Below are 27,780 nucleotides of genomic sequence, written 5' to 3'. Positions count from 1 at the left end.
ACAGCTTCAAACCTCAAGTTGCAGCAACCAGAAACACTCCATCCTACTCCCTGCTCCGAAACGCATCGCTCCCATTGGGAAAGGGATACCCATGCCCTGTGAACAGCTGGCGTTGGGTGATGCGCTGGTGGGATGACTGCCAGCCCAGCAGCCTCCACATCCCCTCGCCCCAGGCGACAGGCACCAGCCCAGCCCAGCACTCACTGCACAGAGCCAGGAAGCTCCCATGCTCCTGACAAAGACTCTGAGGGACTGCACAGAGCCAGGAAGCTCCTGCTCTCCCAACAGACTCCAAGGGATTGAACTGAGCCAGAAAGTTCCCGCTCTCCTGACAAACACTCCGAGGGATCGCAAGGAATGAATGGTTGCAAAGCTGACCCCAGGCAGCTGACTTTTCACACATTTGGATGCATTTGCTCCAAGCTTGGAGAGGAAAAAAAGCAGCAAAATGGCAAGAAGAAATCACAGAGCAGGGCTGACTTGCCTTGCATGTATTTCAACCATTCTGTGTGTGGAGAGGACTCGTGCCAGATCCCTGTGCCATTGTCCTCCCTGCAGGGAAGAGACCAGAGTCCCCTTCCAGGCTTGGATCTCGGTGCAAGGACAACTCTGCTTGGTAGCTCAAGCAAAACTCACAGAGAGTTGGAGTGCAGACATATTTTTAAAAGCTCCCTGGATCCTGGTGTCCACGGCTTAGATCCAAGCCAAGGAGAGCTATGACTCCCAAAACCTCAGCCCAGCCCAGCCCAGCCCAGCCCCAGCTCACTCTGCAGGAGCCGAGTGTGCTTGTTCTCTTCCCTAGGAATCAGGCAACACTCTTTGTTTTGCTGTTTGAAAGGAAAGAGAGCAAATAGTTTTGAGGAATTGAAAATGGGCTCCTTTGCTTTTCTCAGCAAGATAAAAATATGGTTCAGATCACCCAGGCTGTGCTATTCCGAAGTTGTTTCCTCCTTAGTGGCATTTACTGAGGGACATTTTGAAACTTTGGGAGATGAAGCAGCCTTTCAGAACAGGAGTCAAAATACATCCTTTGGAAACCACAGACAATCTGATCCTTATCGTCTTCTTTTCAAAAGGGCTGAAGCTACTTGTCCAGCACAGCAGGAATTGGTGGATTCCCTGGGTTCAAGGAAGGAAAACACCTTGCCATAGAAATTCAATCCTACTGCTGAGGTAGATGGGGAACGCAGCAGCAATGGCCCATTGGCATCCAATCTTCACAGAACTCTGTCAGCCCCAGTCCTTCCTGTCAACCTCTGCTTGGCTTTTCCCTACGTTTCCCCTTCCTCCCACTGGGAACAGGCAGCACTGAGAGGCCGCAGATGACAGAGATGCTGCAAAGGCAGGAGGGAGAAAGACAAGGCCCTGCATTTCCAATGAAGATAGCTCCAACATCTGTCCTCAGCCACAAATGTATTCACCCGCACAGACACACTCATCAGATGAGGCTCTAAAATATTTACTGCCCAAATATCAATCCTCATAAAGCGAGGCAGCCATTTGGGCTCGGGGAGGGGGAAGGAGATGGGGCGGGTTGTCAATAATGTCATAACCACGGGCAACTTTATGTTTCTCTGGAAATGGCCAAGGAACACGCAGCTTGACAGATGTGCAAATGGGTAATGCAGGCTCCCTAGTTATGAGCATGAGGATGTCAAGAGGAATAGATGAGCAGTAATTCAAAGTATATTGGGCTTAGAGAAGTACATGGGCATCGTAATGAATGCGGGATGGGCACTGCGGTGGAGGGAGGGCTGAAGGAGGATGAGGAGGGAGCGGGATGCTGGCCAGAGAATTCAGCCCCTGTGGTGCTGGGGAGTGACTGAAGGGACCAGGCTGGGCATTTGGTGGGCAGAGTCACGCTGCCATGGGTGTTACTGCACCGACGGATGTGTCAGCCTGTCTGCTGCTGCCGGAGGCGGGACCAACCCCCAGGCTCCTTCTTCCTCCTTCACAGCTGCATCTCTACACAAGCCTCTCCCACCATTGTGCCACCTTTCCTTTCCCTTGCTGTGAAACTCAAAGTTTTAGCCAAATACCTATATTTTTCACCAAGAAGAGTCAAAAAAATCACACCAAGGAACCAAATTATGCTTCAAGTTTAGTCTCAGCAGAACTACAGGTTTTATTTTTGCCCTTATCTCCAAACTAGAAAACAAACCCGACGCCGTAGCAAGGGCTGCCGCCGCCCCCGGCGCCGCCTGCGAGGCGCAGGCACTGCTCACACCTCTGACTGTGCCTCGCCCGGCATTTCCCCATGCCACCTCGGCGGGCTTTAAAAAGCAGCATCACACAGACGCACGCTACACCCCCGGCCGCGCGCTGCCGCCCCCTGCGCACGCTCCCGCCCCAGAGGCGCGAATCCCAGCCGCACGACAGACCACGGAGCGTGGCCAGCTTCCAGCATGAGGGGCTGCAAAGAAAGGAAAACCAATTTAACTAGGGATGGGATGCTGGGACATTCTTCTGCTCAGGTGTTTGGTTTGCCAGAGGAGTGGGGCAACATTAGCCAGTCCCAACTGACCTCATGTGGCCAGCCCAGAACAGCACACACAGACATTTCAGCTCCACTCATTTTTCCAAAAGATTCTCCTCCTTCTGCATTTCTGGCAGTGAAATTCCCACTCTCCCACGTCCTCTGATGCTCTTTGAAGGGACGCAGTCATTGGCTACAGCAGTGGAGCCACGCACACCCTTCCTCCCTCTCAGCTCCTGCAGAGAAGTTCATCGTTTCTCCACACCCTGGTGCTTTCGGAGCTGGGGGGAATTACTCATGAAGGCAAGCAGGCACCCCACATACCAGCTATCACCATAAAGGTGGTTTTTCCTGTGGAAAAATCCATGAATCACTGTACAAGTCAGTCTGGCTCAAACCAAGCCACAGTGCTCACCACTGTTTATTGAAAAGAATTAATCACCAATCTTTTTCCTGGCTGATTTTATGAAATATGACTTATCCCAACCACTCACTACTATGTTGTTACAACATCCAGCTGCAAACATCCTCTGCATGTGCTCTGGGAACCTTCCCCATGGCTCACGGAGTGACACAGTTTTGTTAGGTCAAATGACCAATGACTGAAAAAGCTTGAATCTTGAAGGAATATTTCCTACAAGTGTAAGACTGCAGATTTTCACTCCTAAGATACACTTCTGGCACTGGCTGTTCCTGCAAAGGTGTTGCTCAGTGAATAATCCCACTGGAGCTGAGGAGCATTTCCAATGCTCAGTTGCTCAGTGAATAATCCTGCTGGAGCTGAGGAGCCCTGGGGCGTTGCAGCCCTGGGCAAGGGGTGACACCAGGAGGAGGCAGGGGCACAGGCAGGGTAGGAGCTGACACACAGAGCACACAGGTCCTTTGCCTTCCGTAAAAAACACTCTCTGCCACCATCCCAACCAAGCCACACACAGGTAGGTGCCAGGAAGGGGAGGCAGGGGCTGACATCGCTCTGCATGGCTACAGCAGCTCTGACCCAGAGAGACAACCAAGTGGTAACAAATCCATAATGAAAAAATCTCTTTTTCTTTCCAAAAAATGTCCTTGTTATAATTTCCTTCTCCTGGCGGCACCCTCCTGTGCACAAGAGCTCGGCCATGACACAGTGTAAGAGCAGGAAACTTCAATGCCCATGGTTGCGAGAACAGAAAAGAGAGATAATTGCACTTCTTACAGCAGCAGTAACTTATCTTGGGGAAACTTTCCCTGCTAATGAGGCCATTCTGTTCAGACATTCAGCAAGAGTTGAGAGGGCTGGTGCTGCAGCCAGCCCATGGTGGGTGCAGGCAGAGGGCAAGCAGGGGTGGGAAAAGCAGCCCAGGAAACCACCACCATTGTCCCAGTCTCATCACTTTGCAGCTTCCTGAAGCTCAGTTTTCCAGTGCTAGCAATGTACCAGTCAGCTGGCTTTAATTTATTTCTCCTAAAAAAAAAAAAAAAAAAAAAAAAAAATCCCACTACATCAGCTATTGTCTCCTCTGCCTCCTCTTGCCTTTGGCTACATGCCGGTTTCAAGGCATCTCCTGGCAGAGCTGCACCTGCCATCCACTCCTAGTCCCCTGCAAAGGATTTTCTTTCTGCATCGGTGCCCACACCCATACAGGTCCCAGGGAGCCCGTGGCTGGCACTGCCAGGGGCAGCTGGGGACAAGCCTCTGTGTTGATGAGTGCCAGCTGCTGAGCAGGATGCCTGGCCTGCAGCAGCTGGAGGCAGAGGTAGCGATTTGTGTGCTCACCTGGAAAGGCAGACATCCTCTCATCCCTTGCAGAGCTGCTGAGAAACCAGCTCCTGGCTTTTTTCCTAGGAGTGTAACATCACCATACTCCAGCTGCTAGGAGAAGATGCAAAATCCCCTCTCCCTTGGGTCCGGACAACCCCATGGCAGGGGCAGAGGTGAGACAGCTCTGCAGGAGAGCCAGCATCCAGGAAAAATGCTTGGAAGGTGGCAGTTGCAGCCAGATGGGATTGCATGTCCTGTTTTGAAGGGAACCATGGGACAGTGCCTGCAGTGTGGCTCTGCTCTGGCACATCCCAGGCTGAGCCACCAGCACCAACCTCGCTCCTCATTGGCAGGCCAGGCACATGCATCCCTGTGGCATGGGGCTGCTCTTCCTGCAATCTGTGTACCCAAGCAGCAGCAGCAGCAGCAGGACGGCTTGGAGAAGTAGACCAAGAGTGGAGAAAAGGAGGGAGGAAGGCCCAAAGCCACAGCCAAACACAGCATCGCAGCTCAGGCTGCAAAGCCAAGGCTGGCAGCGTTTCCCCAGTTACCTGCACGACCTTGAGAGCCCTGGACAAGCTGCAGGGAGGAAAAGGAAAGCCTCCAGTGGCAGCTCTGTGTGTTCATAGGGACAGGAGAAGTCAGGGAGGGGACAGAGGGGTGGGTGCCATTTGGGATGTGCCACCCCAGCAACAGAGCACGCCAGATGGACCAGGCTGCTTTTACCTCTGTCTCAGCCCCAAAAAGGCAGCTCACAACCCCCACACCTTCTTCGGACAGCATTTTGTGGGTCCTGGGTTTGTTCCCATGGGAGCACATGTGTAGGAAGAGGTGAACACGTCGTGTCACTTGTCTAGGAGCCAGTACAGGGCAGCAGGAGGGGGAGTAGGCACTGCCTGTGCTCTCCAGAGGGAAGGGCAGCCAGCCCCTCTCTGCCTGGCAGGAGATGCTGCCAGCACAGAGGCATGCCCCCAAGATCACAGCAAGTGTATCTCGAGAGCTCAGAATAAATATTTAAAGGTGGAGGGAAAAAAAAACCTGTTTGTCTCTGCAAGCAAGTTCTCTGTCTTTGCTCTGGGATTTGAGACCGAGACAGAAAAATGACAAAGGAGACACAGGTTTCAGCAAATCATGGGCACATCAGAAGTGATGGCTTTCAGATGCCAGCTTTGCTGCAAGACAAAACCCGGCCAGATGCCTGACAACCCCGACAGCCATCAGAGACTGCAGGTCTGCCTTCCCTCAGACACATGGGGCTGCAGTGAGCCCACCTTCTTACACCTCTCCATTCCAGCCAGGGATGGGAGCCAGGGTGTTCCCCAAATCCCTTTCCAAGCCAGTAAGAGCTGGTCCTGACCTGTGGCGACTTGTGACCCCTCCTTACCCTGTCCTGCAATCACATACAAGGTGATGGGCTCTGCATCACAGTGTCGGACAAATGTTCTCAAATCCCTGTCCCCACAGCAGAGCTCTGCCAGAGGAGAAAACCATGGCTCAGCTTTCTCCATGCCTCGCATGAGCGATGGCTGGGGGGAAGGATGGGAGGTGACAGCTCTGCTCAGCTCCCAACAGCCCCGTGCTGGGCCATCGCTCGGAGGCAGTGGCCGGAGCAGCCACAGAGAATGGGATGTTCTGTATCACAAGGCTGTCCTTAGGATGCTTTTATTTCCAGAGAGAGCTCATTAGCTCTGGTTGTGCAGGAGTTCAGGTTTTTTTTCTCCCTGTTACCAAGAGCTGGAAAGCTCCACTGAATAACATCTCTGAGCATAGGTGGAACAAAGACAGGGCATGGTGGGGAGAAGAGCAACTAAACCAGAGATAATCAAAGCTGCTGCTGCAGCCTTACATCACTTACAATCTCCATCTCCTTTGGATTTCCCAGCTGGAGTGGTCTCTGCTTGCTCAGCCCCACTCACCATAGCACCAGGGCTGCAGGGCTTGGCTCTGCTCTGCTCCAAGAGGGAAGAAGACGCAGAGGAGAGTTTGAGGTGGCAGGGAACTGGGCTCAAGGCAGCCCACTGGATCAGATGGGATGCCAGGAGCTAAAGGGACTAAGATGCACTAAGCAACGAGGAAGGCTCTGTCTCTGACACTGTCACAGGAGGGGTTTAATATAGGCACATCCTACCCAGGGATGCTCCAGCTGTTATGCCTTGCTGGAGTCTGGAACAGCCACCTCCTTACCAAGCCCTGACACTCCTCTCCCATCACCACACGGTTCAGCACACGCTGCGGGAGATGCAGCCGAGAAATCACGTACCAACAGCAGGAGATAAGCCACCTTCCCAGATATGATCACAAGCCCCATTATCTCCTTAACCCTTATGCATTCACTTATCCATCCCAGATCTATTCCTCCTTATCTAAATTCTCCTCCTGTTCTTTCCCATCTCTCACCATGGTTGGTCTCGAAGCATCACGGCCTCTCCAGAAGCGACAGAGGCAGCAGGAGAGCCTGATGCCCCGGGCAGCCACTCACCACAGCTAATGGGATACACTCTGATTGACTGGCCCCAGCGATTTAAAGTTAATAAAATGTTAAAAGCAGCCCTATAAATCACCCATGCAGGAAGTGACCTGGACAGGAGGCCTAACGAGTTAGCAGAGGTTTTATTTAAAAGCCATTTGTCTGAGAAGTGCAACACAAAGAGTCAAATAACTCTTAGGAAAACAGCAGTGATGGAGCTACTGGGAGGATTAGAGCTGGCTGGATATTTACAGCCTGAGGATGTCAGTCTTCCCAGTGCTAACTGGCCCCTGCTTACCAGCTGGAGCATCCCAGCTGATCCCAGCTCCAGGTAGGGAGCTCCCAAAGAGAACCAGGACAAGCCAGATCACAGCTCTGACTCGTCTTTTTAGCTCTCTGGGTCCACTGTGACCTTCTCACAGACCTCTCAAAACAGGAGTCTCATGCCCATGTCCATCCTGTGATAGGCTGGTGGCATCCTCATCTTCCTCCAGGCCCCAGCTCCCCTGCCCTGGGGATCACACAGGGAGAAGCTGCTCTTCTCATATGCTACTGCACACACATGCTGACATCTCTGTTTGCATGGAGAAGCTTGATAACAAGAGGCCCCAAAAATCTCAAACTCCAAACCCACCCCAGAAATCAGGTTTTTGGTTTCTAACCTCAATTTCCACTCCTCAGCCATGAATACTGATTTTGCACCCATCAGGAGGGCAGCTGGGCCACACCACCTCAGCCCCTGCTCACTCCCCACAAGCTGAGCTCTACTTTTTTAACCTTAAAAAAACCCTACTGCCAAGTGCAAGGAGAAGACTAGAGTGTTTCCCGAGGACAGGGACTTGGCCCCTTCCCAAATGCTCTCCCCCAGCCACCCCCTACTCTCCCATCACAGGAAGCCTCCAATACCCCAAAGGCCTTTTACAGTTGGGAGAAAAGGCGGCTTGTGCTTGGGAAGCCTCCAGAGCATCGTTAAGAGGCAAATTATAGACGATTATCCTCGGAAGTACATCAGGGAAGCAGAGGCAGTCACAAGGCACCAGTCCCATCCAAGCCTGGCTCCTTGCAGCAGCAGAGCAGTTTCTAAAACTATGAGCAAATTCCAATGGAATACGGTCTGCAAGCAACAGGTTTCACCAGCAGCTACCCTGCCTTCAAAATCACCTTTTAATTGCAAGAGAAGTTCTCACCCCCAAGCCAGCACTTTTCCCCCCAGCAAGATGAGAGGGAGACAAGTAGGTAGGAGATGCAACAACACAAGAAACAACCTGATTTCGCTTGAATTTGCCAAGTGAAATTGGGTTGCCTTTGCTTTTCACGGACATCCTTACCTTGGCAGGGGTGCGGGAGGCTGGGTGCGGGCGCAGCCGGTTCTCCTCGCCAGCGGTGAGCACCTTCCAGGGGGGCAGGGAAGCCTAAGAGTGCTGGGGGGCTGCGGCCAGGGGGCTGCTCCGGTGGCTCTGCGGGCGCTGAGGGCGGCTCATGGCTCCCGGGCACAGGGGGCTGTGGGTGGGAAGGCACAGAAGATGTCAGTCTGGAAACACGTGGCCACAAGCACACACCAAGCAAACCCAACCCCACAGAAAGGTTGACCTGAAAGTTAGGAAGGTAAAGAACTTAATATATTAGTATTTTTCTGTATTGCTCTTATTTCCCCTCCTCCCCATCATCGAGGAGAGGAAACCAGTGGGATCTGCTTAGATCTGGACATTAAGTAGATGTGGATACCTGAAGAGGTCCAGCACCCCCTGAGGGGCTCCTGCTAGGCACAGGGTGATTCTTGGGAGCAGTTTCCAGAGGGTGTTATATGCTTCCAGCATCACTAGTGGGGAGGAAGAGAAGGTACAAGCTCACCTGGGCAAGCAGCCCCTGGCCCACGCTGATGCACACAACCATGAACATGTAAGAGAAGGACCCCCCAGCTCAACAGGCCCAGCTGGGGGTCTCACAAGGCCAGGGGAGCTCTGTCCATTGCTCACAAGTCAAGGGATTCCACTGGCACCTCAGAAATGCTAAGAGAAAGCAGGTCCTTGACCTGCTGATCTGTGATCACTCCTCCTGAATTCAAAACTGAAAGGGAAGCAAGACCCTTTGCTGATGGAGGTGGTACATCCACATCCACCCATCCTCTAACCAGCTTCACCTTCACATGCAGCACTCTCCTCTCCAGCAAGACTTTGATTTAATACATTTATTTAGTGGTGAGGTCCCCAAGGCAGAACTCACATCCTCTTTTTGCGTCTCAAATAGTTTTGAGCAGTCAGTGTTTAACAAATTAATAGTACAGTGATGGCACCTTGAAAAATAGACTGTCCTATCCACAAAAGGGGCCGCATCTCCCAGTTACTCCAAAGGGCAGTGCTTCAGACCTCTCTGAGCAAACTGCATTTAGACACAGCCACCTTTTAATGGCAATGATGTGATCCTGCTACGGCTGCAGCCACAGAATTGATAGGGTTGAAAGGGACCTCTGGAGATCATCTAGTCCAAGCGCCCTAATTAAAACAGACCCTTAAAAATTATTAAAAGCACTATTACACATCTCCCAAATGACGGTGATACTGAAAATACAATACAATAACCCCCACTCCGCCACGATGGAGATGAACGGTGGGGCGAGGGTCGGGCACAACGGAGCAGAGCCCCCCTGCCCCGGCACCGCCGCCCGAGCCTGAGCCCGCAGGCCCCGCCATCCCCCGCCATCCCCCGCGGCGCCGGGAGGCCCATCGGCAGCCAGGCCCAAACTTCGGGTCGCGGGGGCCAAACCCACCCCGCCGCCTCCCGCCGACCCATCCACCGGCGACAGCAAAGGCCACCGCAGCCCCGCGCCCTCTCCGCGGGGACCCCCGGGGGCCCTTCCCACGCCCACCCCATGCCCCGTGGAGGGGAAAAGCGGGTGTGGGGGTGCTCACCTGTTCCCCCTTGTCCCGCAGCCCACGCTGACCTGCGGGCACGGTGCCCCAGTGTCCCGGTGCCCGGCGGCCGCGGGCTGGCCCTGACACCCACATGCACCATCGAACATGGTGGCCAAGTGTATCCCATCTCCGCCTATCTCCACACTGCACAGCGGGAGGGCAGGCGACAGGAGGGGTGGAAGCAAGTTAAAAAACACCTCTTAGCTCAGGTATTTTTTAGCAGCCATCCCCTACCGGAGGGCTGCCGTCCTACCCCAAGTTACCAGCTAAACTCAGCAGCTCTCCGTCATGAAAAGTATCCACGAGGTTTGCAGTGGAGGCTGGCAAATATTTGCCAAGGATTCTTCCAAATCTCCAAGCCCGCCATGAGCTCGCTGCAAATTTGTTTGCTGATCGTGGTCCTTGCGCTAATTTGCAAATGGAGAGCAAAGAAAAAGGCGGCTGTACGGTGTAGGGGAAGGCGAACAAGCAGGATCCTATTCCACGGAGAAGGCAACCCCACCGACCCTAACGAGGGCTCATTAATTAACACCTGCAGCACTGGTGTAACACCCAGCTCCTGATGCTGACTGTGACTAGGGAAGTGATCTCTCAGCGCAGGCACCACCAGGGAATGGGAGGATGCTGCAGGGGATGGCAACAGCAGCACCTGCAGGGTGTAAGGGCAACGATGACCCCAGTCTGACCTCTCCGTGTGGCAAGTTGCAAAGAGGTGCTGGGAAAGCATCCTCTCCCCTTCCCCAAAGCAGTTCCAATCAGTTTCTCCTGTGGCTTCTCTGATTTTGGCACCTTACCAAGTTCCAGCCTAGGCCAAGCACACTGCTAATTAGCTGCACTAATTAATCACAGTTTCCATAGTTTATTCTTTTGTTCTCGCACAAACACCCATGCTGCCTGGCGTGGTGAGCTGCCATGGCATTCATGGAGCACCAGCACAGCTGGTGGAGCTGACCCCAGGGAATGTGGGTCATTGGCTGCTGGGCTCCCAGCTGGAGACCAGAACAGAACCCACCCCTGGTCCTGCTGGGAACTGAGTAAAAAGCCAAAGCCATCAATTCTGGGTTGAAACAGTACAAGATTCACAACCCCCCTCACTCTTCCAGCCTGGAATTGCTCATGCCAGCACAGCTCACACCATATTTCTGAAACTTCCAGGAGGCCAGGGGATACTGGTGGGTCATTTAGTCCATTCCCCCTTTGGGAACTGGGATTTACTGTGCCTAAAGCACGTCTAGTGCTCAAGCCTGGCCTCCAACATCTCCAGCAAAGCCAATTCTACAGCCACCCTTGGCAGCTTCCTGAGGCTGCTCCGAGTCGAGCCACGGAGGAGGCTGCATTCACTTGCCACCATCCTTGGTCCCTCCTGCAGTCACCAGTGCCACAGCCCATTCTTCCTCTCTCCAGCCTTGGGGATGGCTGACTGGCTGTCACTCCATCAGATCCCCCCAGGGAGACACCCCACACTTGCTCCTAGGAGTGGAGCTGGCACACAGCCCCGGCGCAGAGGCAGCCATCCGTCCGCCTCTCCCCCGGCTAATCCCGCCGAAATCCTGCCTTTGTGCTCATCACATCCACTGCCTGAGCATTAGGCACCCGCCGATCCCAAGCTAATCTCCAGAAAGCTCCCTCCCCAGGGGGGTTCCCCTTCCCTGGGCAGCCCTGCTACCCCAGAGGCACGGGGGGACAGAAGGACATGCCGGCTGTGATTCCTTGCCAGCACTGGCAGGATGTGCTGGGAATGAATCCAACAACCACTCTGCTCACTCCCTGTTGTCAGGGATTTTTTTAACCAGGTATTTAAAAAAAAAAAAAAAAAAAGACACCAAGGGGAGAAAAAAAGAACTGTTAGTCCAAGGGAGCCTGTGTTGTTAAATTCAGAGAAATCCAAGTCTCAAGTCCAACAGAGGCCAAGGTTTCCGGGCTTTGACACAGCTGACAAGCTAGAGCACAATGAGAAAATACGCACACAGAAATAGCCAGGCAGGATAAAGGATTTACTGCTCCTTTCACAGAAAACAAAAGAATAGGCTTAAACTCACCATTTAGGAGTGGTAAAAAAAAAAAAAAAAAGGAAAGATAAAAACCAGATCTGCAGCAAGAATATTTGAGTACAGGATTACCAGGAGGTGAAGAAAAAACAGATCCTGCTTGTCCTGGGTGCAGCAGGGCAGCAGCATCCCCAGGGACCCTCTCCTCTGACCCCGCAGCATCTTGCAGTGAGCACACACACAAAGTGCCAGGTTCTCACCTCAGAGCCACCCAGTCAGTTCCCTCCTGCCCTGCCCTGGGTCAGCGCGTCCCACCGCAGCCCACATCCCGGCGTAGCCAGCTGTCGTGCCAACATCCGCACAGTCTCCCCTCTGGAGCATTTCTCCTGGGCTGATTCTGGCTGTAGGATTGCCCTCTTCACTCAAATCCCTCTCCAGGGTCCACTACCCCAGTGCCAACCACCCCAGCTAATGAGGCAGGGGCTCCCTGCCTTTCAGACAGGCTTTTCCGTGATGGGAAGGCTCCAGGCTCTTGACTGCCCTCCCTTTCATGAGGAAGTCGTCTCAGAACACCTCTTACTGAGGAGGCCTGATGGAAAGAGAGCTAGGGCTGGCAGGGGCTTTGATGGCTTCCTCCCATCATCTCTCCAGGTCTGTCCTCATTGTAGAAGGAAGTTTTCAGTTCCCTCAAAGTTTCCTCTAACTTGTGATGAAAGAAAAACTCTTTGGAGGACAGACATGAACTCAGTTTCCCTGATGAAAGTACTGCAGTGGGATTTTTTGGGTTTCTTTTCTTTTGAGTAGCGCCAGCCAGAACAGAACTTTGCAACCAGGCAGGCAGAAGGTCTTACCCTTTCCATGGCAGGAGACCAAGTCTCCCAGCTGGAGACCAGGACAGAACCCACCCCTGGTCCTGTTGGGAACTGAGTTAAAAGCCAAAGCTATTGATTCTGGGTTGAAACAGCATGAGATTCACAAACCCACTCACTCCATCAGCCTGGAATTGCTCATGCCAGCACAGCTCACACCATATTTCTGAAACTTCCAGGAGGCCAGGGGCTACTGGTGGGTCATTTAGTCCATTTCCCGTTTGGAAACTGGGATTTACTGTGCCTAAAGCACACCCAATGGCTACGGTCAAGCCTGGCCTCCAATATCGCCAGGAAACCCAATTCTACAACCTTCCTTGGCAGCTTACAAGCTGCTTAATTGCCCTGATAGTTATGCATTGAGGGTTTTTTTGTAAAAAGCAGCTGATTTCTCAGCAGCAACAAATACTTGGGAAAGCTTTCTCTCTGGCAAACTCTCTCTATTGTTCATCTCTTTCACATAAAACATTCCTAATGAAGAGGGAAAGCAGGATCTTGGCTTCTTTCAAAACAATCTGAAATATTATATTAAAAACATGCACTGAGTGTTGACATATTTAGTGCATTGCTTTATAAAGCAAATTGCCCAAGCTCATTCAGAGCTTGACACCATTAAGACAACACAGAACTACGTGACTGGGAGGATACCACTGCAAGAAGTGCCACTTTGGGGAGCTATGGAGCACCTTGGAGCAGCCAGATGGCCTTGACTCCATCCCAGTGAGAAGTGGAAGCCACCAGCATCATCCCCTAAGAGAGGGATGCACGAGCAGCACTCAACATGCTAATGTGACAATTACAGCAGGTTTCAGACCCATGAGTCCTCCCCACCCAAACCCTCAGCTCTTCATCTAGGCATCTTCAAATATCCAAGGCTGGGAGGACGTGGTATACACCATGCCAGGCTCTGACCGCGATGGATCTGTGCTGTGGGAGCAAAGCTCAATGTCTCCCTCAACACACCAAGCCAAATCCCTTGGAAATGGAAAGCTGGCTGTGGTGGCCAGCCAGGTTTCTCTCCACACTCGGCATAGGCAGGGTCCCTACAGAGCCCCCTCCTCTCCTGCAGCGTCTTTGAAGTGCTCCAGGCTCCGCTACACCAGGATTTTCCAGACATTAAGCTGATGCTCAGAAAACAAACAGGCACAGAGAAAGCTCTCATTACAAGGCTGGTTCATGTCCAAGAGTAGCCCAGGGGCTGGCTAAGATAGGCAGTGGTGCTTTAACAGCCTCTCGCCAGAGGCCGGTGTGAGCTATGGCTCCCTGTGGACTCCTGGTCCATGCCAGCTCCATGCTCACTTTGCAGGAGCAGGGCAGGAGAAATGAGCAGGTTTTATGGCACATTGGCTCTCCTCCAGGGACCAAAAGCTTTGACAAAGCCACTGCATCCTCTCCTGCTGTGTGGGTGCCCAGACATTTCTGGGTGCTTCTGGAGATGCTGCCGGCCTCAGTAGGGACATATCAGGGGTGATGACCAGCATGATCCCTACCTGATGTGTGTGGTGGTCCTGGGGGGATCAGTTCTTCCCCTCCAAGCAGGAGATCAGCACCTTATGGGGTCTGAGCACAGGGCAGGCAGCACTGCAGCCATAGTGTGCATGAGTGTGTTCAGGTTCATTTACCTGTAACCTAACTCCATCTGCAGTGTGGGCAGCTGACACAAGGGCCTGGCTCCCCAGGACAGGTTGGTGCGGAACCAAAGATGACTGCTGCCCCATGCCAGAGTGACACTAAAACCCCTCAAGCAGAGCACAGACCCTCAGAAGACCTGGTGTGCCTCAATCTCATTTAACTCAGGACCCCAAGCCCTCCAGGAAGGTCCAGCAACCCCTCATGGCTTCTACCCTCTCCAGCCCCTTTTGGGTTTATCAGCACCAGTGAGCAGACAGGCTCCCTGCAGCGAGATCCACTGAGCACAAGGCATCACAACAGATCAGAGAGACCCGGGACTCCTCCTCATTTATATTCCCCTCCAGCCACAGCCTTCAACATGGCTGAGGAAGGCAAGGCAAGGCCTATAGAGAATGCCTACAGATTATTTCTCTCAGATTCCAATTTATTTTCCATCATTAATGTCTTTGAAAGCCCAACACGTCCTGCAGACAGAAAGAGCATGTTAAACGTGTGCACGGTGGAGCTGCAAAACCACGGTGAACACGTGCCTGGCACAGGTACCCATCCCGCCAGGGAGACTGGCGTGGCCAAGGGAAGGGCTTTGCTACCAGCAAGCATCACTCTTGCTCAGCAGAAGCTGCGGTAGAAGCCACTTATCCCCTCCAGAGAGGTCCCCACCATGCACAACTCGAGCCTGGGAAAGCGAGAGCATCATTCTGGAAAGCAGAGGTACCACAAGCCCGGTGCTGAGCATTGCACAGCAGCAGAGAGAAGGCAGGGCTGGGGGAGAGTGACTTGCATGAAGGATGAGAGGAGCTGGAGTCTTCCGTAATGGAGAGAAAATTGCTTTCGCCAACTATCTGCAGTTTTAAAGCAATTACATTTGGGGGGAAGCCGAGAGCATGTCTGAGCGCTACGCGCGTGGCGGGTGTGTTTTGAAATACAAGAACCAAGTCAGAAAAAAATAGAAAAAGAAAATGCCATTTAAAAAAAAATATTTGACGCAGTAGGCACTGAGAGGATAAAGTATTTATAGCTCAGGGAGGGGACAGATACTGGAAGCAGCCAAACATCCCAGCAATGGGACAATTGAGAGGAGGTGGGGCAGTTTGCTCCCACTGGTGGTCCCCTTCCCCACCCCGCACATGGGAAATCCTCCTTGGGAAGCTCTGAAAACACAGCAGGTGAGCACAGCCTGGTCCAGCAGAAATAAATAGAGTTTGTTCTAATCAAAACACTGCTCGCCTTCCACTTTATCTGCTCATGCAGTAGGGTCAGTAACAAAAGTCACTCCAGTGACATCAGGGTCAGGTCTCCATGGGCTTAAACACCCTTGGGAATGTGCTCCCCTCAGCCAAAACATGGAGCTGCCTTAATACTTCCCCTCACAGACCTGCAGGCTGACCCAAAACCCAGTAAGCACCCAGCAGCTACCAGTTAAAGCCTTTTGAGGACCAGATTCAGACTGGGAGGCAACAGCTTGATTTGGCCACAGATAAGAAGCTCCTTCAAGTTGTAAAAAATACTCCTGATCTTCCCTGCAAGCCATCACCTTTCAACACCATCCTTTCCCTCTAATCTGCTGTAATTAGGAAGGATCCCAGGCCATAAGCACATCTCCTCTAATGACCAAGGTGGCAGGGCCCGAGCTGCCCTGATCCCTGGAGCTGCTGCACTGACTGCTGCCGGCACTGCTCAGACATCCAATTTATCAGGACGATGTCCCTTTTGCTTTCTGGCCACGCGCCTTCCCCTTGTCTTTATCTGCTCTGGGGACAAGTGTGGGAAGCGGAGAAGTGGCATCCAGGGCTGCTGGTGACAGAGTCCCTTTTCAAAGGATGTTGTTCAGCTGTTATTACCAACTCTCACCAAGTGGAATTGAGACATGAAGTAGATTTGTGCCCAAGATAATGGCGTTTATTAGACAAGCTATTGAGGAGAAAACAAAAGCTAACAGTGGAGAGCCACTAAGAGCAATGCCTAAAGAGAATCCATCACGAATACAAAGAGAAGAAGTGCTAATAGTTGGTGCTTCCTGTCAGTGATTTGAAACCTCAAGCAGTCCCTTAACAACTCCAGGAGAGTGAAGGTTAGTGTCACCCAGCAAGAGGTGGCAAACAGCACCAAGGTGTCCATGCCCTCAAACAAAGCAGCATCCAACCCCTTCTGCTCTGGTCAGATGTGGCTGAGCATCTCTGCCCCAGGGTAGCAGCCCTCAGCTCACCCATAATCCTTCTCCTCACCTGTATCAGCATCACATAATACCTGTACGACACAACACCTATACTATATGCTCCTAATGCACACAAGGATGCTCCAGAGCAAGGATCCCAGCAGGATTGCACCCCACACCCTGACCACAGCAGGATGGCAAGGAAGGAGAATTTCATCTCTGCACCCCCTGCAGCAACCAGGGCCCTTTTGCTAAAGCCCCATGGGAAATACCTTGAAAATCATGGATCCATCTAAATTTTCCTATTGGAGACCATCCCCTTCTTTCCTCACCAAAGGAGACATGCTCCTGCAAAACCTTCCAGTAAAAAAATGCATTTTTTATGGGAATGAAAGTCTTCCATAGGATCTTCACTGGCATGCTGGTTCAGTGCCAGCCAGCCCAAGGCCCTGGTGAGATTAGCTGGAGCCTGGCACAGTGCTCACACCCTGAGGCACAGCTGAGATCTTTGGGAAAACACAACAGAGATCACGGCTGCTAAACTGCTTGTCTGGGTCCTTGGCGATTTCTACTTTCCGATTTCCAGCCCAGACAAACAATATGGGAAGCCCCCAAATCACCAGTCTCAAGGCTAGCCCAAAGAGACCGCCAATTTCACACCCAGACCTCTTCATCCCAACCTTCCTTTCCTTTGCTAGGATGATGCTCAAGGGCCAGGCTGGGGCAGCAGCACAGGGTGATGTGGAGGAGGGTGAGCCAGGCAAGAGCGTGAGGGCATCCATGCAGCCCAGAAGCTCCTGAGAAATTTATTGCTTGTGACACGCTGTCAAAGCAAGGCACGTCTCATTAGTCAGAACTGAAGCAAATGAGAGGGCTCCTTCGCCAATTAAAAATTAAATAAATAAAGAAGGGGCTCACCACCTCCCCTTCGGCCCTCTTGGCGAGTGGGAAACCCAAGGCAAGGTGTAACACAAGTCTGAGTCACAGCTTCTCCCCTTCCCAAGATGGTGAATTCCCCACTTCCAGCAAGCAGCAGCAGCTGGGAGCAGCCAGTGACCACCACAGCCTGGCTGGATCTGGCACAGCCAGATGGAAAACAACAAGCTTGAGGAGCCACACCTGACAGTCAGGGAGTTGGAAAAGGAAAGACTTCCTTTCACAGCCCCTGGAGCATTTTGTTTCCTAGCTCTTGAAATGGAGCTCATTGGACTCCTCTGAGTGGCATTTTCTGCTAAAAAATCCTATTTTTATCAGTTTTTCTTTTTTAAATGACGTGGTTTTCCTTCGTGGGTTAAGCTGAGCAGGCACATGATTTTTTTTGTTGGTTTTTCTTTGTTTTTTTCTCCAAGATTTATCAGCCATTGGAGCAGAGGGCATTACAACTCTTCTCCAGCCTGGTGGCAACAGCAACTCTCTGGGGTTTTACACTGCCCTCCTCCACGCCCACCTCCTTGCAGCATCGAGGAGGGGGAGAGCCCATCCCAGACCCCCAAACACAGATGAAGGGACCGTTTTGAGCAGGCAGTTATGGGCAAAGTTCAGTTTCCCCATCACAAGCCAGCTTGAAATTTTACAAGAGCACAGAGGTGCCTGTTAGCAGCAAACATCCCAGCTCACCACATTCCAAATGGGTGCTGCAGGAACCTGGGAACTGCAGACAGACCCATGGGTGTAGGATGGATTGGTGGGGGCACCTGAGCAGGAAACAGATCTCACCTCACAGAGGAGGCACCCAAGAGGAGCTCTCTCTCCTCCACCCATACAGGACCCAGTGAGGGAGGGAGTGACCCCAGGCCCAAAGGATGCCATACCCAGGAGAGACCCCTGCCCACGGCAGACAGGAACACCCCCTCTTCCCACAACACTCCCTAAGTGCACCCCTTAAAAAACAGCACGGACCTGAAACATGAGCCCAGCCCAGCAGCATTTCCCAAATCAAACAATAAACAAGGAGCCGTTGCAGGTTTCCCTCACGCTGCAGGTCCTGATTAATCCCCACAGTAAACACAAAGGAAAAAACTCACCCTAAGGGGGATGCTGTCTGTTTAAAGGCACAAATGGATGCTAAAAGTAGACAAAGAAGCTGAGCAGAGGCACGGCAGGTTTGGGAGCAGGAGGGGAGTGGGGAGAAGCCCATGGGTTCCGGTGCAGGAGGGAAAAGCAATGGGACTTCCGCCAGCCATGCCCAGCAGCCCCTAACTCCTGGAGCCATCCTACAGTCCTTGCACCCTGTCAGTCTGTCACCCTGTCAGGAGGGGGCATTCCCTCACCACCCCCAAAACATCCCAGCCTGAACAAGCTCTTCCCTCTGGTCCCCAAGTCCAGGTTGGTTGGGGCTCTCAGGACGCAGGCACTGGGGGAAGGGTCAGGCAGGAAAACAACACTTCCTCTTGTGGAAAACGGCCAGGATCCTGGGACTAACCCCTTGTGCCTAGAGACTAACACTGCACGAGGCTGGTTTAATGAGAAATGGACATTTGAAGCTTAACAGCTCTCGCCAGCAGATTCCCCCCTCTCTTCCCACTGATGCTGCTTTCCATACGGTGCACCCAGCTAATTAATTACAGAGCACAATCCAATCAGTCAGGCCACCCTATTGCAGTTAAAGGCATTTAAGAGATAATGCCATGAAACTTCAGATGGACTGGCCTGACCCCAGATTCTGACACCACTGGGGTACTTGGGTGATGCTGTCGCTCCAGCTGACGTCCCAGGTCCAAACATGCTGGGAAAAAAACCTTCAGCCTTGCAGTGCTCCCTGTGGGCTTCGTTTCTGGGTCCCTGCTGACTTTACCAAGAGATGTGCTGTCCTGGCCCACTGGCACTTTGCCCTGGGGCAACCTGGGCTCACTGCTGCCCATGGAGCACACACCGGCCTGGCTCAACACAAGCGCCAGTGAGGGAGATGCCATCTGCCCTACTTCTGGCTCTGAGTTTGCTTTCAGCGTGGCAGAAGGACAGATCTGAAGGACAGATCTGAAGGCCAGATGCCAGCCCATCTTCTCCCCAGTGCTGCTATACACACCCCACACAGTCAGCTTCACCACTGATGCCGATGTGCCAAGACAGCCAGATCCCTTCATACCTTGCCATACAACTCCACTCCACCTCCCCACCACACCAAGTACAGAGAGAGGATGGCCCCTGCTCACCAGCAGCAGGGACTGGCCTCACTGGAGAGGGGCTTTGGCGGCAAGTGGCTAAAGTGATGGGATGCTGTACAACCAGCCCCTTTAATGTTATTATTGTTGGCATTGATGTGCTGATCCCCAGATAGGATGTTCTCAGCTTTGCAGGGAGACAATCTCCTCCCTGGGCTAAAAGTGTGGGTGTTCTCCCTTCTCAGCACTTCAGTTATTGGTTGAAGTTATCAGACCCCTTTGACAAAGGTGAGGGGCTTGCACTAGCTCAGCCCATTTGGTCCTGAATCAGCCACTGCCCCTCGCAAGAGGTTCATTCAGCAAGTGCCCTTGGTACCACAAGCAGCCTTTGTTTCTTCATCACACCCATCTGAAGCCCAACCCCATCCATGTATAGCTGGGATCCCTGCTGATTGCCAAGCTGCTCACTGTAAAGGTATTAAAGGAAAAACTCATGGTGCCAGATCCCAAGCATCCTCCCAAGGACTCTGTGTGGTTATGCTGCTCCGTGCTACCTGTGTCCCAGCCCTCATGTTTGATGATGAAAGTGGCTGATTCTGTGATTTACTGATCCTACCTTTGGTTAGTTTTGCCTACCCAGGGTGAGGATAAGCTCTTGGATTTGCAAACATTTTGAGGATTGTGGTTTTAATTTTTTTTTCCCCTTATTGTGTGTGCAAGCATCAAAAGCTCTTACACCTTGATCCAAAGCCCAAAGTCAAGATGGGTGATATATATCAAGTCTAAATATGTTCCTGTCACAGGTGGCACCAAAAGATTGTTGCAGTTGAAATGAGTGAGTGTTCTGGTCTTACTTGGTCCAGCCCATCTCCCAGATGCTTGACCTCCAAGGAGAAGTGAGGAGGAGCTTCTGCTCCTCAATCTCACCTCCAAAATGCCTTTGTCAGAGACTCAGGCACAGTTAACTATGACAAAGGACAGAAAGCCTCCTCTCAGAGCTGCCCTCCCTCGAGCCACCCCTAGGCAGATATCCAGCATTTCTGCATCAGGACCAGCACTACACAGGTCACAACACCAGGAGTATCCACAAGGTTTTCACCCAAGCAACAACCTACAAATTTCACTAATGCAGATTTGCAAAGGAGGGATGTGACTCTGGCAGGACTGGAGCATGGCTACAAGCAAATGGCAGCATTCACCAAGCACAAGTGGGAAGGGGATAATGCCAAAATGACACTTAATAATTGTGTCTTCCTGAAAACACCATCTCAGCACAACTACAAAACTCACTGTGTTTACTGAATGTCCTCTCACAGTGTCAGAAAAAGACACCAACAATTAGCAAGGGGAGGCTAGAATTTGATTGCTATAGATGAGACAGGACCAACCCCAGACATCTAACACTAACTGCTGTTTGTGCTGGTAGGAACTGCATGAGGGCTGGCTTGTTACACCCAGCACTGAAATGAAGTACAACTAAGTCATTATCTTGGACCCTAAAAAAAAGAACATAACTACAATAGCACAACACCATGACTTCACTAGCAAATCAGGATACCACGTCCCATCCAAGGAGCCAGAAGAGATGGGGCCACTGTTTCTTTACAACATCTGTCCCATGGTCCCCTGGGAATGAGCACAGAGAAGAGCTCAGCATATCTGGATGAACAATAAAATAAAATAAAATAGGACATCCTTCTTCCTCGTGCTGGAGTGTCCCAGACTAGGATGATTACAGGGTCTGGACATAGAGAAGTCTCATTTTGTGGTGGAAATATGGCTATTGTGGGATGCCACAGCTGGAGGAGGTTCTGCTTTCTGATCCAAATCTGGCTCCAGGGGCCAACAACCACGGTGTGGATTGGACAGGAGATGAGGAGACAGATGCTCCATGCGTCCAGTACTGCATCCCAGACAGGGTGGAGACATCCCCCTGGGAGTCAAGGTCCCATGCCACAGCTGTTTGGTGAGAGAAGGAGCTTTTCCCCATGGATCTGGAGAACTGAAACTCTTCAAAAGCTTGAGCTCTCCTGTAAACCATTTCAGGGATTTTGGCAGGAGGAGGGAGGAAAAGCTGTTCCATAAGCCCTGAGGCCATCCCACTTCCCATGCCTAGAAGACAGCTCCAGAGTGCCCCGCTTCTGGAGTAATTCACTCACTCTCAGCTCTCGGATGCCCCATAAAACAGGGCATATCTCCCAGTGGCCCTGAAAGGATTCTCATGGGAACCAAATGAAAAGCTGAGAAACCAAAATGAGGCTGAAAAACACATCAGCGCCTCAGAGGACGGCATGGACTTGAGGTTGTGCTACCAGCCCAGAGCACCTGCTGTGCTCCAAGCCCACAAAACAATGCATCAGAGAAAGTTCTTAGCCTTTGGCATCCATCTTCCCTTCCCACGGCTGCAGCACCGGGATCACTGCTGGAGCCTGCACCGTCCCATTTTCTGTACCCTGATATGAACCCTTCCAATTAAACAACTGAACTGTTCCCAGCTCAGCCTCCCATGCATGAAAACGTCCTGTTATTTTGCACCTGCCAAGAGCTGTGTCCCAGCAGATCTATCTTGAACTGACACTTGAGGATAATTAAACCTCTCTCTCCTCCGTTAGCGCAGCAGATAAAAGGAGAGCCCTGGGGCCCTCAGGTCGCTGCTGTGGTGGGTTGCTCCTGTACAAGTCGAGGAACATAAGATGAGACTCAGTTTCTCAATAGAGACATGGGCAAGGGAGCAGGGGGCCAGCTTGGCAATTTGCCCTAATTTAGCAGGGGAGGAAGATGTAAGAAGCACACCGGCAGCTTCCCTAGCTGGGCAGATCCTCTGATGAGCAGAGAGCTGCAAACAAAGTGTCTGGGATCAAATCGAACCCCTGTTGTTGCTAAAGCTGGGGTATCATCCGTCATGGAGCCAACAGTCCCTAAGGACCCAGCTGTGATGTTCTAGGCACCCTTGTCATCTCCTCTAGCTCTAGTCTGAGCAAGGACTGGCTCCCATTGCTCCCACCGGCAGCACTGGGGGCCAGGTGCCCCACAGCATCAGCCCAAAGTCGGCCGGTTTCGGGGAGCAGGTGGCAAGATGGGAACCTGTCACCCCACGCCACGCTTTGCCTATCTCCTGCGCCAGCTGCCTGAGGTTGCTGGATGCATCCAACCTCAAAGCCGAGCTTCGATCGGGGCGGTTTTGAGGTTGGCACTGAGCATCTGCCGTCGCTCCGAGCTGGGCCTCCAGCCCCTCGGAGCATTGGGGGGGCCCAGAGCACGGCGACCCCATCTCTGCCTGCCCCAGGGAGCTCTTCGCGCCGGGGGAGCCCTTCACTCCGGGGGGGCCCTTCACTCCGGGGGGGCACCCTTCACTCCGGGGGGGCACCCTTCCCTCATCTCAGCCCCGCTGCGAGGGGATCAAGTCCCACTTGCCGAGTGATGCGCTGCAGAGCCGCAGGTCCCCAGGGACCATGGGTGTCCCTCCTGCCTCCGGGGGGAATGGATATTCTCCCCCCACAAAACCCCATCCCGGTGCCCCCGATCCCCTCCGCCGCCGTTACCTGCGCGGGCTGGGGCGGCGGCCGGGCGGGACGCGCCGCGCTGCAGCTGGGCTCGACTCCCCGGGGCTCGGCGCATCCTCCGCCGCTCGGGAGGGCTCGGCCGGGCTCCCTCGCCCCGCTCCCCGCCGCTCTCCGCCTTCCTCCGCGTTCCTCTCCCGCTCACCCGCATACCCCGGGGCTGGCGGCTACTGCCGAGCTCCGCTCGCCGCCGCGGCGCCGGCCACCTCCCGCAGCAGCCGCCGCCGAACCGAGGCGCCGCGCCCCCCGTCCGCCCCCGCCTCCTCCCCGCTCTCGGCCCCGGGATTGCTTTAAAGGGAGAGCGCCTGCACAGAAGGAGCGCTGTTTGACATCCCCTCCAAGATGCACCGCACCCCTCTAGTTCTCCATCACCCCCTGGGCTGCTGGGTGTGCCATGAGGATGAGTCCCAACAGCTGGACCCAGTGATGGCCCTCGTCCCCCCTGTAGAGCCCCTTTCAGTGAGTGCGTTCGTCCACTCATCCAGAAAATCCTTATCCCACTGGCTGAGTTTGCCTTACCCCTTCCCAGGGCTGCAGGGAGCAGAGCCGCCAAGGACTCGGCACACCAGACCCTGTCCAGGAGAAAGCTGGGAACCCCTTTCCCAAAGCTGACACCCTGCCACACTTCTGCTTCAGATATCGTCAGATGTTTTCATTTTCTCCTGCCAATATTATCCTCATCCTCATTCAAGCGGGAGCCGAGGCTTGCAGGTCTGTGGGTTTTAATCAAAACTGGAATTCTCGTCACACAGTCACTTTATCTCTGTTTATCTTGCCGGAATGAAGCAACGTGTTTGGTGAGGTGTTTTAAAGCATCCCGGGGTGTGAGTGCATCCCTGCCCCAAGCAATCTACAGCCGCCACAGCGAGGGCAGGACCCGGGGGCAGGAGCAGGCAGAGGTGCTGGCAGCTGGCTCAGGTGTCTGGAGCTGGGATCAGGGGGCTGGGTTTGGGCTCTGCAGCATCCCGCAGCCCTGATGCTCACTGCCTTCCCGCTTGGTGTTTTTCATCAGTGAACACCATCTGTACCAGAGCCGCGAATTGTTATGACCTTTAAGGCTCCATCCAGTGGTCGCTTCCATCAGATGCTTTTGTGTCTTACTACGATCTCAGGCACGCTGCCAGACTCTAAACGCACAATGAAGGCAGGGAACATCTTTCCTCCGGTTTCAGAAAGGAGAAACATCACCAAAAAAACCTGCCCCAGTGCCAGGATTGGGTCTAGAATTATTCCTGTTCATTAATACGGGAGATAAGTGAGATAGGAAAGCACACCTGGTAGGAGGATTGTGAAGTAATTAATGCATAATGTTAGTAATGATCTTCTTATTCCAGCTCTGCTTATTACCACAAGCTTTGCTTGAGTCCACCATGATGTGCTGCATAAAGCAGATATCTCCTGAATCTGATTTCCTGTTTGGAGATGATCTCTAGCTGAGAAATTACCTGCTCTCAAAACTGATTAGAGTCCTCATCAGCAGATTCTTCACCCATCCTTTAGGCAGGCCCTAGAATATACAGGGAATTGAGAGTAATTTCATGCAGGAGGTAAAATCTGGAGTTGGTGGCCCAGCTGTGTGCCATTCCCAGTGAAAATGCAGACCAAGCAGTGATGGCAGCAGGTTCCCAGCCCTAATCCAGGTGCTCTGAGCTGCCCTGCTCCGATCAGTGAAGGTTTTGGTCCTGTGGCACCTTCCAAGCTGGTAGATGCCACTGGCTGCCTCTGGTTGATTACCCCTTCCACCCCAAGCACTTTGGGGACTGTCCCAAGCACCAGGTGCCTGCCAGCTCCTGAACAGACAGAGACTGGTGTCAGCAGGCCCTGCCTGCAGGAACAGTGCTCCCTGCCTTCGGAAACTGGGACTTCTGAAGCTGCTGGCTGTGCACCGTGCACCCGGCCATCCTGGAAGGAGCCTGGCATGGCAGGACCCTGCTGGCTCTCACCCCAGACCCCTGCAGATGCAGGCAGCTGGCTTTCTGCTCCCTTCACGTGCTGGTCCAGCTCCATCTGGAAAATCAATGAGGTATTTTTCCTCCTCTGCTTCCCATGGTTAAAAACTGTCTCCTAATTTCCAGCCTACATTAGCCAGTTTAAGCCTATTTGTTCTTGTGCCAGCACAGTCTTTTAGCTTAAATGGTTCCTTTCTGTACCTGGTGTTTACTTGCTTGATATATTTATGGAGAGTAATCATATTCCTGTTTTGCCTTTCTTTGCTGGGCTAAACAAGCCAAGTGCTTTCAGCTTCATCTTACAAGACAGGCTCTCCATTCCGCCCTATGCTAATAGCCCTTCTCTGCACCACTCCCAGCATGAATTCATCTCGCTGGACGATGGGCCACCATGGCTATGTGTGCCTCCCAGTGCCTGGCACAGGCACCAGTGCCCACTCCACCTACACTGGTACCACCTCGAAGCAGGCAACTGCAGCTTCAGGCATGGTGGTGCTGCACATCTGCTGGCCTTCCCCCCACCAGACTGTCACCTGGATGAGGTGACACTCGGGCAGGAGACATTGCCTTCTGCCTGAGGCTGGCAGCAGAGAGGCCAGGTGCTCCTGCACACTAAGAGCTGGTTTCTCCCCTCTCTGCCACACTGCATTGGTGCACGTGTGGAGCTCTCCCGCAGGGGGTTATAAACTTCCATAGCCTTAAATGAAACTCACAGAGGACGCACAGACTCGTCCCACTAAACGCAAGAGGGAGATGGTATCACCATGCTCTGATGGTCACTAATAACTTTACCTCTCCTGTGCTATTCTCAGCAGAGATAAACTTCCAGTGTCTGATGAGCCAGAACAGAAATATCCAATGGCTTTCTGTTCTTTTCTATTTTTGCTGCAAGCTGGTTAACCCTGAAATCCAATTACTGCTCATTATTCAGTGGAACTTGCTTCTTATCAAATGGGCACACTGCAGGGCTCCTATGCCGACTCCCAGTGCTAATGGAGCCACAAATTACTCCTGCCATGCTTGTGGACCCGTAGGTGTGAGCCCAGGGGTACAGCTCCCAGACCCCACACACATGCAGAGCTCCGGGACGCTGACTCCTGCATCCCTTCCTGGGGCAGGCAGCCTGTTGCTGCTGCGCACACCGGCCAGCACCACACACTGCCCAGAGCTGTACTTGGCTCCCAAGGTTGGTGAGCCATGTCCCTGCTGGAGTCACCCTGCCCAGCCACCCACGGGTGCTGAGGGCCAGTCCTGCTCCCCCACATGGGCTGAGCTTGGCGGCGGCTGCTCGGAGGAGCCACACGGTCTGAGCTGGCAGCAAGCAGCCTTTAAACTCCGAGGGTTATGTGCACAGTGTAAAATGCCAGAGGCTGATCCAGGCGTACCTCGGATTAGCCTGGGAGGCTCGGGGTGTGGGAGAGTCTGGTTCCCTGCATTAGCACGGGAAGCGGGCGCGCAGCCAAGCCCAAACGCTGCCTAATTCGCATTCGGTGCTGAATTCAGCAGGTGGGGAAAGGGAAAAAAAAAAGGCTTTGCAGTTTTCTTTGCTGATTAAAGTCATGGCACAGCAAGTTTCACCTACGTTCGTTAGCAAGAGGGGAGGGAAGGGGATGTTCCCAGTAGCAGCTGCTGCGATGCTCCCCATGCTCCCCCAGCACGGAAGAGGCAGCAGGCATAGATCAAACCTCCTGCCTGTGACCCCGTGCTCTCTCTGGGCAGGATGCAGCCCCAGGGCCTTGCACCCGTCTTCCTCTCTCTGGCAAGTCCTCAGGGACAGTTTCTCTGGTCAGCCTGTCTTAAATAAGCTCCACAATAGTCTCTTTTTCTTTCAGATGGTCCATCCATCCTTCTAAAAGACAGTTTAAGCTAATTCCCCGCAGAGACAGGTGATGGGAATGGCCAGGGATACTCCCGCTGAGGCATCCTGATGCCATCGGACGTGCCTGCCACGCTTTCTGGCACTCACTGCTGCAGCATCCCTGGGTTGCTGGTGAACCCTGCCAAGCCCTGCCTGCTGCTCCCTCCCTCTCCACTTCTCCCTGCCTGCAATATCCACCCTCAAGTTTCTCTTCAACTGGACATGTGAGCAATCCGGTGAGGATCCAGACCAGTCAAGGGTGCAGGGCAGCATCACAGCCTCATTACGGAGTGACACAAAGCCCAGGACCAGTGTTCACTTGTTCATTCTCACCGCAGAGCTGCTGCTGCTGTCAGCTCTTCCCTGCTTCCCCTGGCTGCAGCAGCCTTTTATTCATTTCACTGGCCTCCTGTGCCCTTCAGAGAGGTTCTCATGTGAAGTGCCATCCACTCACACCCGAGGCTTTGTGGCTGCTGCCAGGAGGATGGGAACAGCGTGATGGATGCTCAGGCAGGATCATCCCCAGCCAAATTTCAGCTCCTCCACTCAGTCCTCTGCTTCCACTTCCTGCTGCCTTGTCAGCTCCAATTGTCCTTATTACAGCTGATTTAATTCCCTGTGCCACCCTCCCAGTTGGTTAAAGGAATTAGCACCCTGGGAATGACACCAGGGATACCCAGCAGCGGTCTCCCCTCCATTGCAGGGAATTTGTCCACACCTGTTGGGTATCCACAAGAACAGAAGCCTTCAAGGTGGCACTCTGAGCTCCTGTTGGACACAGAAGCTCCTCTTGGCCCAGGCCTGGTCCCCACTCTTCAGCCCTGGCTTAGCTTCTGTCTGCTCCAGCCGAAGGCAGAGCATCCCAGGGATCTGCCACAGGGGGAAGGAGAGAAAGAAACCAATGCAACCCAGTAAGTGAAAGATTAAACATAATGCCAAGTAAATTAATATACAAGAAGGGAAGGCAGGTTTTAAATTAACTCATTACACAGCCTGGCTTTCCAACCCATTTATTTATCCCATAGGTCCTGCAGCTTCATATGGAAAATGGCTTCTGCTTGACTGCTATCAC

At 53.0% G+C, this 27,780-nt stretch overlaps 1 protein-coding gene across 1 annotated transcript in view; it reads right to left on the bottom strand.

Annotated features, from left to right (window-relative positions):
* LINGO1 (leucine rich repeat and Ig domain containing 1) overlaps nucleotides 1-23,094 on the bottom strand; it is a 153,305-nt gene extending 130,211 nt beyond the window's left edge. The window contains exons 1-2 of the mRNA XM_042021784.1: nucleotides 22,884-23,094; nucleotides 8,013-8,184 (exon numbers count right to left, since the gene is read on the bottom strand). The gene's annotated coding sequence lies outside the window, so the exon portion shown is untranslated. The remainder of the gene's footprint in view (nucleotides 1-8,012; nucleotides 8,185-22,883) is intronic.
* Nucleotides 23,095-27,780: the final 4,686 nt, after the last annotated feature.

Source organism: Corvus kubaryi, unplaced genomic scaffold, assembly GCF_017639235.1.
Source record: "Corvus kubaryi isolate FWS band 111438036 unplaced genomic scaffold, C.kubaryi_AGA036_p1.0 37172, whole genome shotgun sequence".
NCBI lineage: Eukaryota > Metazoa > Chordata > Aves > Passeriformes > Corvidae > Corvus > Corvus kubaryi.
This window is presented reverse-complemented; position numbering and strand designations above follow the sequence as displayed.